Source organism: Chelonoidis abingdonii, chromosome 12 (genome assembly GCF_003597395.2).
Source record: "Chelonoidis abingdonii isolate Lonesome George chromosome 12, CheloAbing_2.0, whole genome shotgun sequence".
Classification (NCBI taxonomy): domain Eukaryota; kingdom Metazoa; phylum Chordata; order Testudines; family Testudinidae; genus Chelonoidis; species Chelonoidis abingdonii.
This window is the reverse complement of record NC_133780.1, coordinates 7,457,010-7,469,799: the sequence shown is the minus strand read 5'-3', so window position 1 is coordinate 7,469,799 and position 12,790 is coordinate 7,457,010. Positions and strand designations below refer to the sequence as shown.

General features: G+C 50.0%; 2 protein-coding genes across 2 annotated transcripts in view; one reads left to right on the top strand and one right to left on the bottom strand.

The window, feature by feature from the left end:
* Nucleotides 1–12,790, bottom strand: part of LOC116825933 (zinc finger protein RFP-like) — a 469,299-nt gene that overhangs the window by 69,948 nt on the left and 386,561 nt on the right. The gene's annotated exons all lie outside the window — the stretch shown is intronic.
* LOC116830653 (E3 ubiquitin-protein ligase TRIM11-like) overlaps nt 1–12,790 on the top strand; it is a 394,044-nt gene that overhangs the window by 203,583 nt on the left and 177,671 nt on the right. The gene's annotated exons all lie outside the window — the stretch shown is intronic.

Here is a 12,790-nt window from a genome sequence, read left to right as displayed (position 1 = left end):
GGGCCTCGCTCCACCAATGTTCGGGGCCAGCTCTCTCCTCCGGACCCACCTGCCACCCCTGCATGCCTCCCAGCCCCTCCTGCTGCCCTCGGGTGATTTAAAAGGGCTTGGGGCACCCAGCTGCCGCCACCACCACCACCACTGGCAGCATGGTGGGCCTGCCCATGTTACAGAGCTCTCCCAGTGATAAAAAATAATCACCCGGCGATAAAGCGCTGCTTATACTGGCGCTTCTCAGTGCTAAAACTTTTGTCGCTCAGGGGTGTGTTTTTTCACTCCCCTGAATGACTAAAGATTTAGTGCTGAAAGTGGCAGTGTAGATACAGCCTAAGGTGGCTTCCTGCTGTGCCTCTCTGAGAACTGCCCAGCACATTGCTTTGGCCTCAGAGAGGTGTGGGGGGGGGCACATGTTGCCCCCACTCTGAGCCACTGCCAGAGGGGTGTGTGGGTTGCTTTCAGGAGCTGGCGCTGCCTGAGTTAAGCGCCAACCCACTGACCCCTCCTGCACCCCAACCCCCTGCCTCATCCCAGAACGTGCACCCAAAAACTCTCTTCCAGAGTCTTAGGCAGGGGGAGGAGCAGGGGGACTTGGACCCATTCTGGGCACCACCAAAAATTATGCAAACCTGCTGCCTCTGGCAGGGGAGAGGCCCAGGGGAAAGGGGTGGGGTCAGGCAGGAAAGTGACTCTGCACCAACAGCCCCTTTTTGTCCCAGCTCTGCTCCCGGGGGGGGGGAGGGTCTGCAAGTCCTAGAGCTGCTGCTGCCCTCCCCCCCGCTCCCTTCAGCGCCTACAGGAGCCGAGCCAGCTCCAGCCGGGCAGTGCCTGAGTCACGTTCAGTGCGTTCTGACCCGCCATCCCCTTGATCAGCTGTTGCTTCCCGCTGCCCCGCCCTTCCCACTCAGTCACTCTGGATTTCAGCTCCCCTCCCCCGGCAGCATCCCCCCCGCTTCCGCCTCCACCCAGGGCGGTGCCATGGGGTGGGAACTGGCTGGTGCTTTTTTCTGCTGCTGCGTTATGTTCCCCAGCGGGACAGGGCTGTGCTGGATAGGGGAATTACTGAGAACCCAGCGATCCCTGGGGGGCAGGAACAGCAGCTGGGGGGGGGGCATTGACACCCCTGCACTGGCTCACCCAACAAACTGCCCCTGCCAGGCCCCTCCCCACCAGCTCCGGGCCCTGCAGGGGTGTGTGCGTGCGCAACTTTAAGTGGATTTTGCTTCGCCCCAACCAACCCGGGACACGGACTGTTACTTTCACTTCCCCTACTTCCGTGCTTTCAGATTTGAAGCGTGTGGAAGGCCCAGGCAGGGAGTGGGGCTTGGCCCCGTCAATTCAGCTACAAATGTCACACGAGTAACGATGACAGGTCGGGTCTCAAACCCTCCGGCTCCGTGGGAACTGGTGCCGCAGCCTCGGTAAGAGACATGGGGACCAGGGCCGGATTTAGGGGTACGTAGCCGAGGCGACTACCTGAGGGGCGCCGGGCCTGGGGGCTGTTTTAGTTGTTAGCGATAAAAGGAAAAATGGAACGTTTGAAGTGAAATGTTTCCGGTTTTCCTGCGCTCTGTAGGAATTTGCTCCTTAGCAAACTCAGCGGTCGCACACAAACTGAGCATGCTCGGTAACATCTGCTGAAGCCACTGCCCTTCACCTGGCTCTTACTAGGGATAAGATTCTGCTTGTGGCTATAAGGGTTTAAAAGGGGCAAAGGGGGCGAATCGGAGCAGGGGAGTGGCCAGGCTCTGAGCAGGGTGCGAAAATTGACCGGTCAGGGGGCGTCAAACTGCTAAAAGCAGGGTTAGGAGAGGGGCTGAAGGGCAAAATCAGGGATGGGGGCGGAAGGAACCGGATTTAAGTCCAGGGGTGAGGGGGTGCCAGAGGGTAAAACCCTGGCACAGGCAGGGGCAGAGGAGTGGGTGGAGCAGAGGGAATTTTTTATTTCCTCTCTCACAGACAAAACCTCTCAGCATGGGCTTCCCAGGGCTGGGTTCTTAAAGGCACAGGCATCCCAGTGCCTAGTCACTGCAGCTTCTCTTTGATGTAACCTACTGAGCTGCTGCAGCAGGAGACTTTATTCAGTGAGACCAGGCCTTCCCTACACCTCCCTCCCCGACTTAGTAAGGGACAATGGGGGTGGGGGGCTAGCATGTCATTCAATCATTTAACCCATAAAATAGGACACATTTTGCCACACTGAACCCCCCCAAACAGTAACCTAACTAATAATAATAATAATAATAATAAATAATAATAATTTCAACTCATATAATTAATGAAAAATGTGTGTATACTGTATATGAGAAATGAAAATGAGCTTGCTTTGGGATTTTACAAGGCACTTATATCATTTAAACATATTTGGTACCTTGAGTAATGATAACACTTCTTGCAAATCACATAAATAGGGATCTCATGGTCCCCTTCCCTCACCCATTGCAAAGGCACAGCTGGCTGCCCTAGGGCTGCAGAAAACCCCGTCGGCAAAACATATGGAAAGAACAGGATTATCTTATACAGAGGGCTGAAGGAGGACTTCCATAATGCATTAACTAACACTTAATAAATACATCAAAATTAAAGCAGCAAAGAGTCCTGTGGCACCTTATAGACTAACAGACGTTTTGGAGCGTGAGCTTTCGTGGGTGAATACCCACTTCGTCGGATGCATGCATTTACAGATCCAGACTAACATGGCTACCTCTCTGATACATCAAAATGAAATACATTACAGAGATAAGAACCTGTCATGACAGACTTTACTTCATGAGAAGCTCCAGAGAGAGAAGACCCAGACAGAGTAATGGTAGGGGCAATCCTAGGGAGACCAAAGGGTCTGGTAGAGTGAGCAGACAGAGAACAAGGGTAGAGGCAGAGTCACTGCAGGGTTGACTCAGTTTTCTGTCTCTCCCTTATGGGTGGAAACACTGATCACTATCACTATAGGAGGGAACAATAGAATGGAATGCCCAGAAGAATGAATGACTTGAGGACAATTTCCTGAAGGGACTCTAACCCTTGCAGAGCTTTTCTGGCTCTGACCTTTACATTTCTACACAGGGTGGTTTGGCTCACAGAAATAAAAATCTGCACATCTTCCATGTGGTTTTGGACCAATGGAAAAAACCAGGTACAATTCAAGTGACTTTTTAAATTGCCTATGAAACCGAGTTAACAAAATAAATGAGCTTATGAACAATCGGAAAATCTGTTTCGCAAGTGAAAAAACTATAACTGGACTTCTTGACAAAGACATTGTAAGTTTTCTTACAGGAGAAGCCACAAACTGTCTGGAAAAGAAGAGTAGACTGAATTACTTGCCTCAGTGAAATTAAATACCCAGAGAATTGCTGGGCCTGTGATGATGATGACTGGGGTTTGCTTATCTGTGGCTCCCCCCGCCACACCATGCTGTGGAGGCACAGCCAGGCACGTCTGCATCTGCAAGCAGGCACCGCCACAGGTGCAGCTCCCACTGGCCATGCTGGCCAATAGACTAGGAGCCTTCCAGCCCATGGAATGGTCTGGGCTGGGCTGGGCTGGGGTGGGGGCAAGGGCAAAGGGGGAGATTGTAGGGAGCTCTGGAGTGGGGGAGGGGAGTTGTTTGGCACAAAGGGGGGACTCTCTGGAGAGGGGTGACAGGGGTACAAGATCATTGGGGGGTCTCTTGGAGGGGCAGAGGGTAGTGTGGGTCTCTGTGGGGCAGGGGGGAGTGATGGATGGAGCCAACCACAGCCCAGGTCTGCTCTGCAGGGGCTATTGCTGTAGCCCTCTCAGGAAGCCCCTTCTGTCCTGTGTATTTTATGCAAGCCCTGGAATGCACATCGCTGCTCCTTTCCCCTGCCCACGGCTCCATCTGTCTGTCCCCATAACCCCCTGGCTCACCAGCTGTGTCTGTCTGACAGTGACTCCTGCTGCTTGTTCTGCCTGTGGCTCCCTCCCACTCCCTGCTGTGGAGGCGCAGCCAGGCAGCTCTGGCACCGCCCATTGCAGCTCCCATTGGCTGGGGTTCCCGGCCAATGGGCTGTGAGTCGGGTCAGCGCTGGGACCTCCCCATAGCACACAGCGACTCCAAGCTGCCCCCGAAGTGAGAGCGCCCCACATTGCTGACCCGTGGCACTGGTACCCCCAAAGCATGGGGCCTGGGGCCCAAACATTGATGGATCTGGGCCCACCTTCAGGAATATTGGTGGAGCATGGGAACCACGGGCCCATATAACTTGCCGCCTATGTTGACTGCATCTCTGACAACCCACAACTTGGAAGAGTTAAATGCTTGTCGATTAAACCCCAAACAGATGGCTGCTTGTGCATTTGATGGAGCTGCAAACTTCTCTGGAAGACATAGTGGAGTACAAGCTTTGCTCAGAGAAAAGTGTAATTCTAATCTCTCTAATACTGTCATAAATAGATAGCTAAGGGTTAATGTTTCTTTTACCTGTAAAGGGTTAACAAAGGGAACCAAACACCTGACCAGAGGACCAATCAGGAAACCGGATTTTTTAAAAGTAAGAGTGGGAACTCTGGAGTTTTTGGCTTGTTCTCTGTCTTTTTTTTCCTCGGCTGTGAGAAACAAGCTTTCTTCTATCTCCAATCTTCTGTCTACCCTTCTACTACCAAGTTGTGAGTACAAAGTGTAAGCAATAGGCTTGTATATGCTTTGTTTTGTATTTACATGTGTGTATTTTTGCTGACTGGTTATATTGGCTATTTTTTTAATCAGACTGTTTATTCCTATTTCTTATAAGACAATACCCTGTAGTATCTCTTAATGCAGGTTTTAGTTATATGTATTCTTTCTTTTATATAAAGGTTTCTTTAAAAACTGGTTGGAGTTTCTTTCCTAGTTAGGCAAGGGGATAGAAATTTCTGTGCACGGTACTGTCTTTCTTAAGGACAGCAGAGGGGGAGGGGAAGCCCTCCGCTCTGTGTTACCTCTCCTTGGGTCCCAGGCGGGAAGAAGCTACGGGGAAAGAGAAAGAATTAGCTCGGTTCCCTTGTATTGAGGTTGTCGTCTTTGTAGAAAGGACAGGTTTTCTTGGTATTGTGATGTAAAGAGATTACATTAGGCACTCTCAGTTAGCCAGGAGCAACGTCTGGGGTGGAGGGGAAGGAAGGGAAGACGGGGAGTCCTTTGCCGGTAGACTCAGAGTCTCTGAGTCTTGGGGGGTCTCTCCAGGGAAAGTCTGGGGACCAGAGTGAGGCAGGCGCTGAAATTCCTGTCTGGTGGCAGCGAGATCAGATCCAAGCTGGTAGTAAGCTTGGGGGAGTTTCATGTAAGCACCCAGATTTTGGACGCTAAGGTCCAGATTTGAGACAGAAGCTTACCACAAATACACACTGCAGAGGCCTTACACTTCCACTAGCGCTAGTATGAGCTGCAGAATCTTCAAAAGGCATTTAAAAAGCTATACATTGAATCAAGTATCAGGGGGTAGCTGTGTTAGTCTGTATCCACACAAAAAAACGAAGAGTACAGTGGCACCTTGAAGACTAACAGATTTATTTGGGCATAAGCTTCCATGGGTTAAAAACCCACTTCTTCAGATGTGTGGAGTGAAAATTACAGATGCAGGCATTATTATACTGACACATGAAGAGAAGGGAGTTACCTCACAAATGGAGAACCAGTGTTGACAAGGCCATTTCAGTCAGGATGGATGTGGTCCACTCCCAATAATTGATGCAGAGGTGTGAATACCAAGAGCGGGAAAGTTGCTTTTGTAGTGAGCCAGACACTCCCAGTCGCTATTAACACCCACATTAATGGTGTTAAATTTGCAAATGAATTTTAGTTCTTCAGTTTTTCTTTGAAGTCTGTTTTTCAAGGTTTTTTTTGTTGTTCAAGTATAGCTGCTTTTAAATCTGTTATAGAATGTCCAGGGAGATTGAAATGTTCACCTACTGGCTTTTGTGTGTTACCATTCCTGATGTTCAATTTGTGTCCACTTAGTCTTTTACGTAGAGGCTGTCCGGTTTGGCCAATGTACATGGCAGAGGGGCATTGCCGTCACATGATGGAATATATCACATTGGTAGATGTACAGGTAAATGAGTCCCTGATGGTGTGGCTGATGTGATTGGGTTCTCTGATGGTGTTGCTAGACTAGATATGAGGACAGAGTTGGCAACGGGGTTTGTTACAGGGATTGGTTCCTGGATTAGTGTTTCTATGGTGTGGTGTGTAATTGCTGGTGAGTGTTTGCTTCAGGTTGGGAATCTGTCTGTAAGAGAGGACTGGCCTACCTGCCAAGGTCTGTGAGAGTGAGGGATCATTTTCCAGGATAGGTTGTAGATTGCTGATGATGTGCTGGAGAGGTTTTATCTGGGGGCTGTATGTGATGGCCAGTGGTGTTCTGTTATTTTCACTTCTGGGACACTGATACAGTTGGTCAGTAATAGCACAGGACAATGATACAAGAACAATGTCTGGTGATTTGTGTGAAGTGAGCTGTTGGATCTTCATTTATTTCATAGGAAACTAGAGCCCACATCACCTCATCCACCATTGCAATCGGCACTGATGCAGATGCTGTTTGGAAACATCCACTGGACACAGAGTGACTGACTGAGATCTCTAGAGGGGCCCCTGCCCTGGGGGTCTCAGTCTGTGCATGAAGTGAACGTAGCCACAGACTCTGCTAAGTTGTTTTATTTTACTTGTACCAGGAAACTTATGAAGGAAACTGACACTGTGGAGAGGGTTTTCTCTGCTGATCTTGGGCTGCTGCTGAGCTTCTGTCCAGCTGCCTGCCCTTGTCACACTCCTCACAACCAGAACTTTGTAGGGTTTTGTCTCTAGTGTGGCAGGAAGCCTGGGCAGGTGGGTGTTAAATAAACATTATTTTCCTTATTATAGCTGGGCCCAGTGTATTCCTCATTTCTTAGGCTGCAGAATTCACCTCTTGCTGCAAATACTGGGCTCCAGAATCTCCATCTGCATCTTCAGAAGTCACAGCATAAAACATTTGGATGCCCAGTTCCCATTTGGGCACCCAATTCATATAGACTTCAAGGGCAGAAGGGGTCCTCATGATCATCTAGTCTGACTTCCAGTACATTGCAGTTCGCAGAACCTCACCCACCCACTCCTGTAATAGACTCCTAGCGTCTGGCTGAGTTACTGAAGTTCTCAAGTCATGACTTAAAGACTTTAAACAACAGAGAATTCACTATTTACTCTAATTTAAATCAGAAAGTGACCCGTGCCCCAATGTGCAGAGGAAGACAAAACAACCAACGAACCAAACAAACAAACAGGGTCTCTGCCAATCTGTCCTAACATTCCTTCCTGACCCCCAAAATGGTGATCACTTAGACTCTGAGCATGTCAGCAAGACCCACCAATCAGACACCTGGGAAAGAATTCTCTGTAGCAACTCAGAGACCTCCCATCTCATATCCCATCTCTGCCCATTGGAGATATTTGCTACAGTCACAGATGGGGCACATGGCACTGTGGGCAATGTCATCATAGCATCCCCTAGGTGGCTGTGAAACCTCAGCTTAAGTTTCTAGCTTTATGGTTGCGGAGATAACTTTGAAAATGGGAACAGGCAATGACTGCCTGAGTCTGCAGACAGCCTGAAACAGCAGCTTTGAAAAGAGAGAACTGCACCAGGCATCTGAGTCAAGGCCCTATGGGGCTTATGATGGTATGTTGTATTAATGTGGCTGGAATCAATGGGCTCAAAGAACCAAAGGTGTTAACGTGATATTACACTTTCTAATATTAAGCACTTTTAAACAAGGTTTGGTTTTCAGAGACCTCAGCCTGTTGAATCCCATGGCAAACACACCATGAAACATCCCTTCAACCTTTTATTACAGATACAGAAAAGGACAGACAGTTAAAACATTTGAAATTTAAAGTATTGAGTCAGGCTCTCATTTTAATAACATCTGCAAATTTGACACCATCAGCTCTGGACTAAACAAAGACTGTGAATGGCTTGCCAATTACAGAACCAGTTTCTCCTCCCTTGGTTTTCACCCCTACTGCTAGAACAGGCCTCACCCTCCCTGATTGAACTAACTCGTTATCTCTAGCTTGCTTGCTAGCTATATATACCTGCCCCTGGAAATTTTCACTACCTGCCGTCTTTGACGAAGTGGGTATTCACCCACGAAAGCTCACGCTCCAAAACGTCTGTTAGTCTATAAGGTGCCACAGGATTCTCTGCTGCTTTTACAGATCCAGACTAACATGGCTACCCCTCTGATACATGCCTTGTTTCCGTTAGCTGCAGAGAGATTTTAGAAGGAAGCACCCCCCTGTATGTCAGTCTTTATGGTTTCTGAGTGGTGGCCGGGTTAGTCTGTATCAGCAAAAGCAACAAGGAATCCTTGTGGCACCTTAGAGACTGACAAATGTATTTGGGCATAAGCTTTTGTGGGCTAAAACCTACTTCTCAGATGCATGGAGTGAAAAATGCAGTAAGCAGTATAAATATTAAAGCACATGAAAAGATGGGAGTTGCCTTACCAAGTGAGGGGGTCAGTGCTAAAGAGGCCAATTCAATTAAGGTGGAAATAGCCTGTTCTCAAAAGCTGACCAGAAGGGGTGAATATCAAAGGAGGGAAAATTACAAATGGTAATAGCTGTTCTTTTGAGTAACAGGGAAGAAGTTAGTTGAGATGGGCTGGACCTGCCATTACTTCTGTGAAAGTCCAATCCCGTTTCCTAGACGACCAAACAGAACAAGCCCAGGAGGGGAGAGAAAAAAACAGCAAAGAGAGGAAATGCACCTTCTGTCTGTGAATCTGACTCTGACTTGTAGCCTCGCTGCTGGAGAATCACAGCACACGGTCTGAGCAGCCACTCTGAGGACAGAGCAAACTGTAGGGCATTGCTTGTAGCTGCCTCTTTCCGGCCACAGGCTTAAAGCTATGTTGCAAAATATACAAAAGGCAAAAAGAGGGGTATTGGACAGAGAAAGGTAGATAGGGAAGGAAAAGGACACACAGGGTGTGTGTATGTGACAAAGTCTCTTATCCCAGGTGGTGTCTGGGATTTTTAGCCAGAGTCGGTGGAGGTGGTGATGCCACCTGGGTCCCTCCCTGGCTCAGTCTGGTCAGTGCATCCGTCTGGATCAGGACTATGAAGGCCCAACCATGTAATGGTGGATTCTGAGGTCCCATGAGATGGTGGGTGTGGCAGCCATGATGGTGAAGCTCGCTCTTTCCAGCTCACCTGGCTCCCAGTCAGCCAGCAGCTAATTTCCCCCCCAAATTCTCTTTTAGAGGACCCCAAGGGGGAGCGGTGGGTGGAATAGCCCATCCTCTCAGTATTATGTTCACAAGCTTGGCCTAATTTCAGACACACCCATTGTGGTCCATTGATTTCCCATCCCACACTTCTCATGTTTACCAGGCATGATCTTAACACAGTCCTGGAGTTAAACCAGGAGCCTGTCTGTGGAGATTGATTCAGTCGGCCTGTCTCCCACCAGAGCCAGCACTAGGCATAAGCAGACTAAGCAGTAGCTTAGGGCCCCGAGCAGCACAAGGTCCATGATTTGTGGAAATAATGCAGTTAGAATTCTCAGGGGTGGGGCAGGGCCACCTCCCCCCCGCCCTCCCCCACACTATTCTTGCTTAGGGCACCCAATGGGGTAGCTCCAGCTCTGTTTGCAGCTCTTCCTATCAGCATGTATTGTTACGGGCTATTGTGATATTTCATTGATGTTTGCCCACTTCTCACAGCTCAGCTCACCATCCACGGACATTTTTACCCTGAACATCACTACATTCCCCAGTGATGGAATTTAGCATTTTTCCAAGATCCCAGAGAATTCAGCAGGTTTGTTGCATGCAGCCAGGCACCATCTTGCTTTTTTGTTTCTTTGGCTTGCTGGCACCTGTGTCTTGAAGAAGAGCAGAGCAGCTGGGGCCCAGGAGAGGAGTGTCTGAGCCAGGCTGTCTGAACAACATTGCAGGAGCTGAGGCCCAAAGGGTGGGGCTGGGCCACCTGGAGAGTTTAGCAACAAACCCTGTCCCCCAAATAGTCATGGGTTAATTTTGCATCGGTGAGTATTTTCAGCCACGCGTCGTGTATGTGTTTGTAGGGTGGGGCTGGGAATGAGGAATATTCCAGGGCACTAGAATGAATTAACCTGACCACTGAGTCTTGCGGCTGCTGAAGCAGACTTTGGTCCCATTGTCTGCACAGGGCTGAGGTAATTACAGCCACTCGTGGAGCACAAGAAAACAGCCTGCAGAACTGACTGTGTCACAGTCGAAGTTAAGAGCTGAGGCTGCTGGCACCAAAGCTGCCCTCTCACTAGCGCTGTGGGTGTGTCAGAGGAATTTGAACTTTGTGCCAGAACCATCCTGAGGAGGAGCCAGTCACAGTCATGTTCCAGCCTCCGTCCTTCTTTCGGTTTTGAAGCTAGTGGATAGGCCAAGAGAGGATGGTGCTTCCATTTAATATAAAATATATTAACAAAAAGCTCAGGGGCAGGCTGGAGTTAATCCCTGTGGCTCCCTGACCCCTCCGGCAGGATGGATATTACAGCCTGGAAAAGGGAACCAGTCACTGAGATAAGGAGCTGTGCCTAGAGAGAATGGCTCTCGGGGCAAGCGAAGCCGGGAGATTGGAACGGCTCAGAAATGACTCCACAGGACTCCGCAGGTAGGGGGGTCACTCACTGCAACCCCAGCTGAACTGCTGCCTTGGTATTTCCTGGCTCCTGGCACTGATTAGTCAGAGGAGCTGCTGCTATCAAAGGGCCTCGCTCCTGAGATTTGGAGGATAAAGTGTCACTTTCCCACAGGGAACTCAGCTGTGGCTATAGAGATGCCCACACAGATTCAGAGACCTGCCCAGTCACTTCTCCACTGCCAGGTTCCTGTTTGTTTGCTGTTCTGCTCCATTTACTGACAGCTATAGGAACCGATCGCCAGTTGTAATTTCCCTGTGGGGCACGGTTGGGAGTGTGCAGGTGTTTTCATCATCAGCTCAGCACTGTGAACTTCCAGAGTGAGAGGGTGAAAGATGGAAGAGAAACACCTGGGGCCAGATTGGGTGTAACTGACGCAGGGAGCGGGAGAATTTCTAAAGCTCCTAAGGGATTCAGGAGCACAAGCCCCATTGATCCTAACTCCCCTGTGTTTGTCAAAATCTCCCCCTCTGAGTGCAAACTGCACCTGCCTGTGCCCTCAAGGCGCTTTGCATTCCCGGGGGGTGGGGGGGGAAATCACCCCAAGGGAGGGCAGGGTAGGAAGTTGCTGTTTCCCTCAGGGGGGTTTCTGGCAGGGAGGGGGGAGCTTTACCTCTCACTGGCAGGCTCTCAGCAGCCACCACCGAATGCAGGTGCTCAATGAGTGACTCATCTGCCAGCCTTGCGCTCACCTACTTCCTCCCCGGTGTGGCTGCTCTTTGGACCGTGCTGGCCCCTGCTGCTGTCTGGTCTGAGGCAGGTTACAGCCATTTCCCTTTGTCACAGTCCAGACCCAGCCAGAGCTTCCATCGGGCTATGTGGTGTGAGCCCCGAGTGAAGTCAGCCGTTGTCAGAAGCCCCCCACCGCCCTTCACACCCACGCAGCCTCTTGCGGGCACCAGCGGCCACAGGGGCCTAGGGTCACGTTTTTAAGAGAGCTCAGCTCCGAACTGCTCCCAGGCAGGCGCCTGTGTGACGTGGGCAGGTTTCCGGGGGCTCTGAGCAGCCGCACTCGAAAGGGCAGGGCGGGCGGTCTGGATTGCACCCCAAACAATTGCAGAAACTGCAGGAAAGGGTCACAAAGATTATTTGGAGACTGGAGGAAACACTTCACAGTAGGAGACTGAAGAAGATCGATCTGTTCCGTTTAGCAAAGAGAAGAGTGAGAGGTGACTTTTTCTGTCATGGATTCGCAAGGTCTGGTGTGTGCCCTGGCCTTCAGCCAGGCCCTTGGGAGTGACCCCTTGATTGTGCTGGACCCCATGACCCACACAATTCCACAGAGGCAAGTGGCTTCAGTGACTCAGGGCTTCAGTGACTCAGAAACTGGGCCTCTGAGCACCAGCTATCCCTGGCTTTCTCCATGGCTCCCTGCAGCAAGTCCAACAAGCCAGACTCCTGCAGGAGACTTGTTCTACCCTTTCAGGGCTCAGTGTTCTCAGTGAGTATCTGCACTGACACCAGGCAGCCTTTTCCAAACCAACTAACAATGTGTTAGTCCCCTGGCCTATAGAGTCTGAAAGGTCAGCACAGAGAAGCAAAGTTTAAGAGAGGAGGCCAGAGCTGGGGTTCTGCCAAGTCGTGCTGCTGGAGGGCCCAGCTTGGCTCACTCTCTCTCTGTCCCTTTTTTCTCTCTCAGTCCCAAGTAAGTTCCTGTGTGTCTGTCAGCCCAGTCCTTGAACACAAACACCTGACACCTTCTCCCTTTGTGCTCCATCTCTGGGCTATGGCTCCTCTTCCCTGCAGAGAGGTTGGGGGAAGAAACTTGGTGTAGGAATTGATGCTTAATCATTGAGGCTTCCCATTGTCTTTTCAAGGTCCTCCATTGATATGGGTTGATTCCAGCCCAGACAGTCGGAGTGGTTCTACATCTCAGATACCTAGCCTGTTCGGCCACGTCCCAGCGAGAGAAGGAATTCTTTCCCCCAAAGCAGCAGCAATGCCAACGGGATCAGTACAGAGTCCTACCGATTGTTCATAAAAATATTTCAGTACAATTCCCCACCTGTCACACCTTCATGGAGAAAACACAGGGTACTAAAGGGCTCTTTAATATAGTGGAGAAAGGCATAACAAGAACCAATGGCTGGAAGTTAAAACTGGACAAATTCTAATTAGAAATAAGGCAC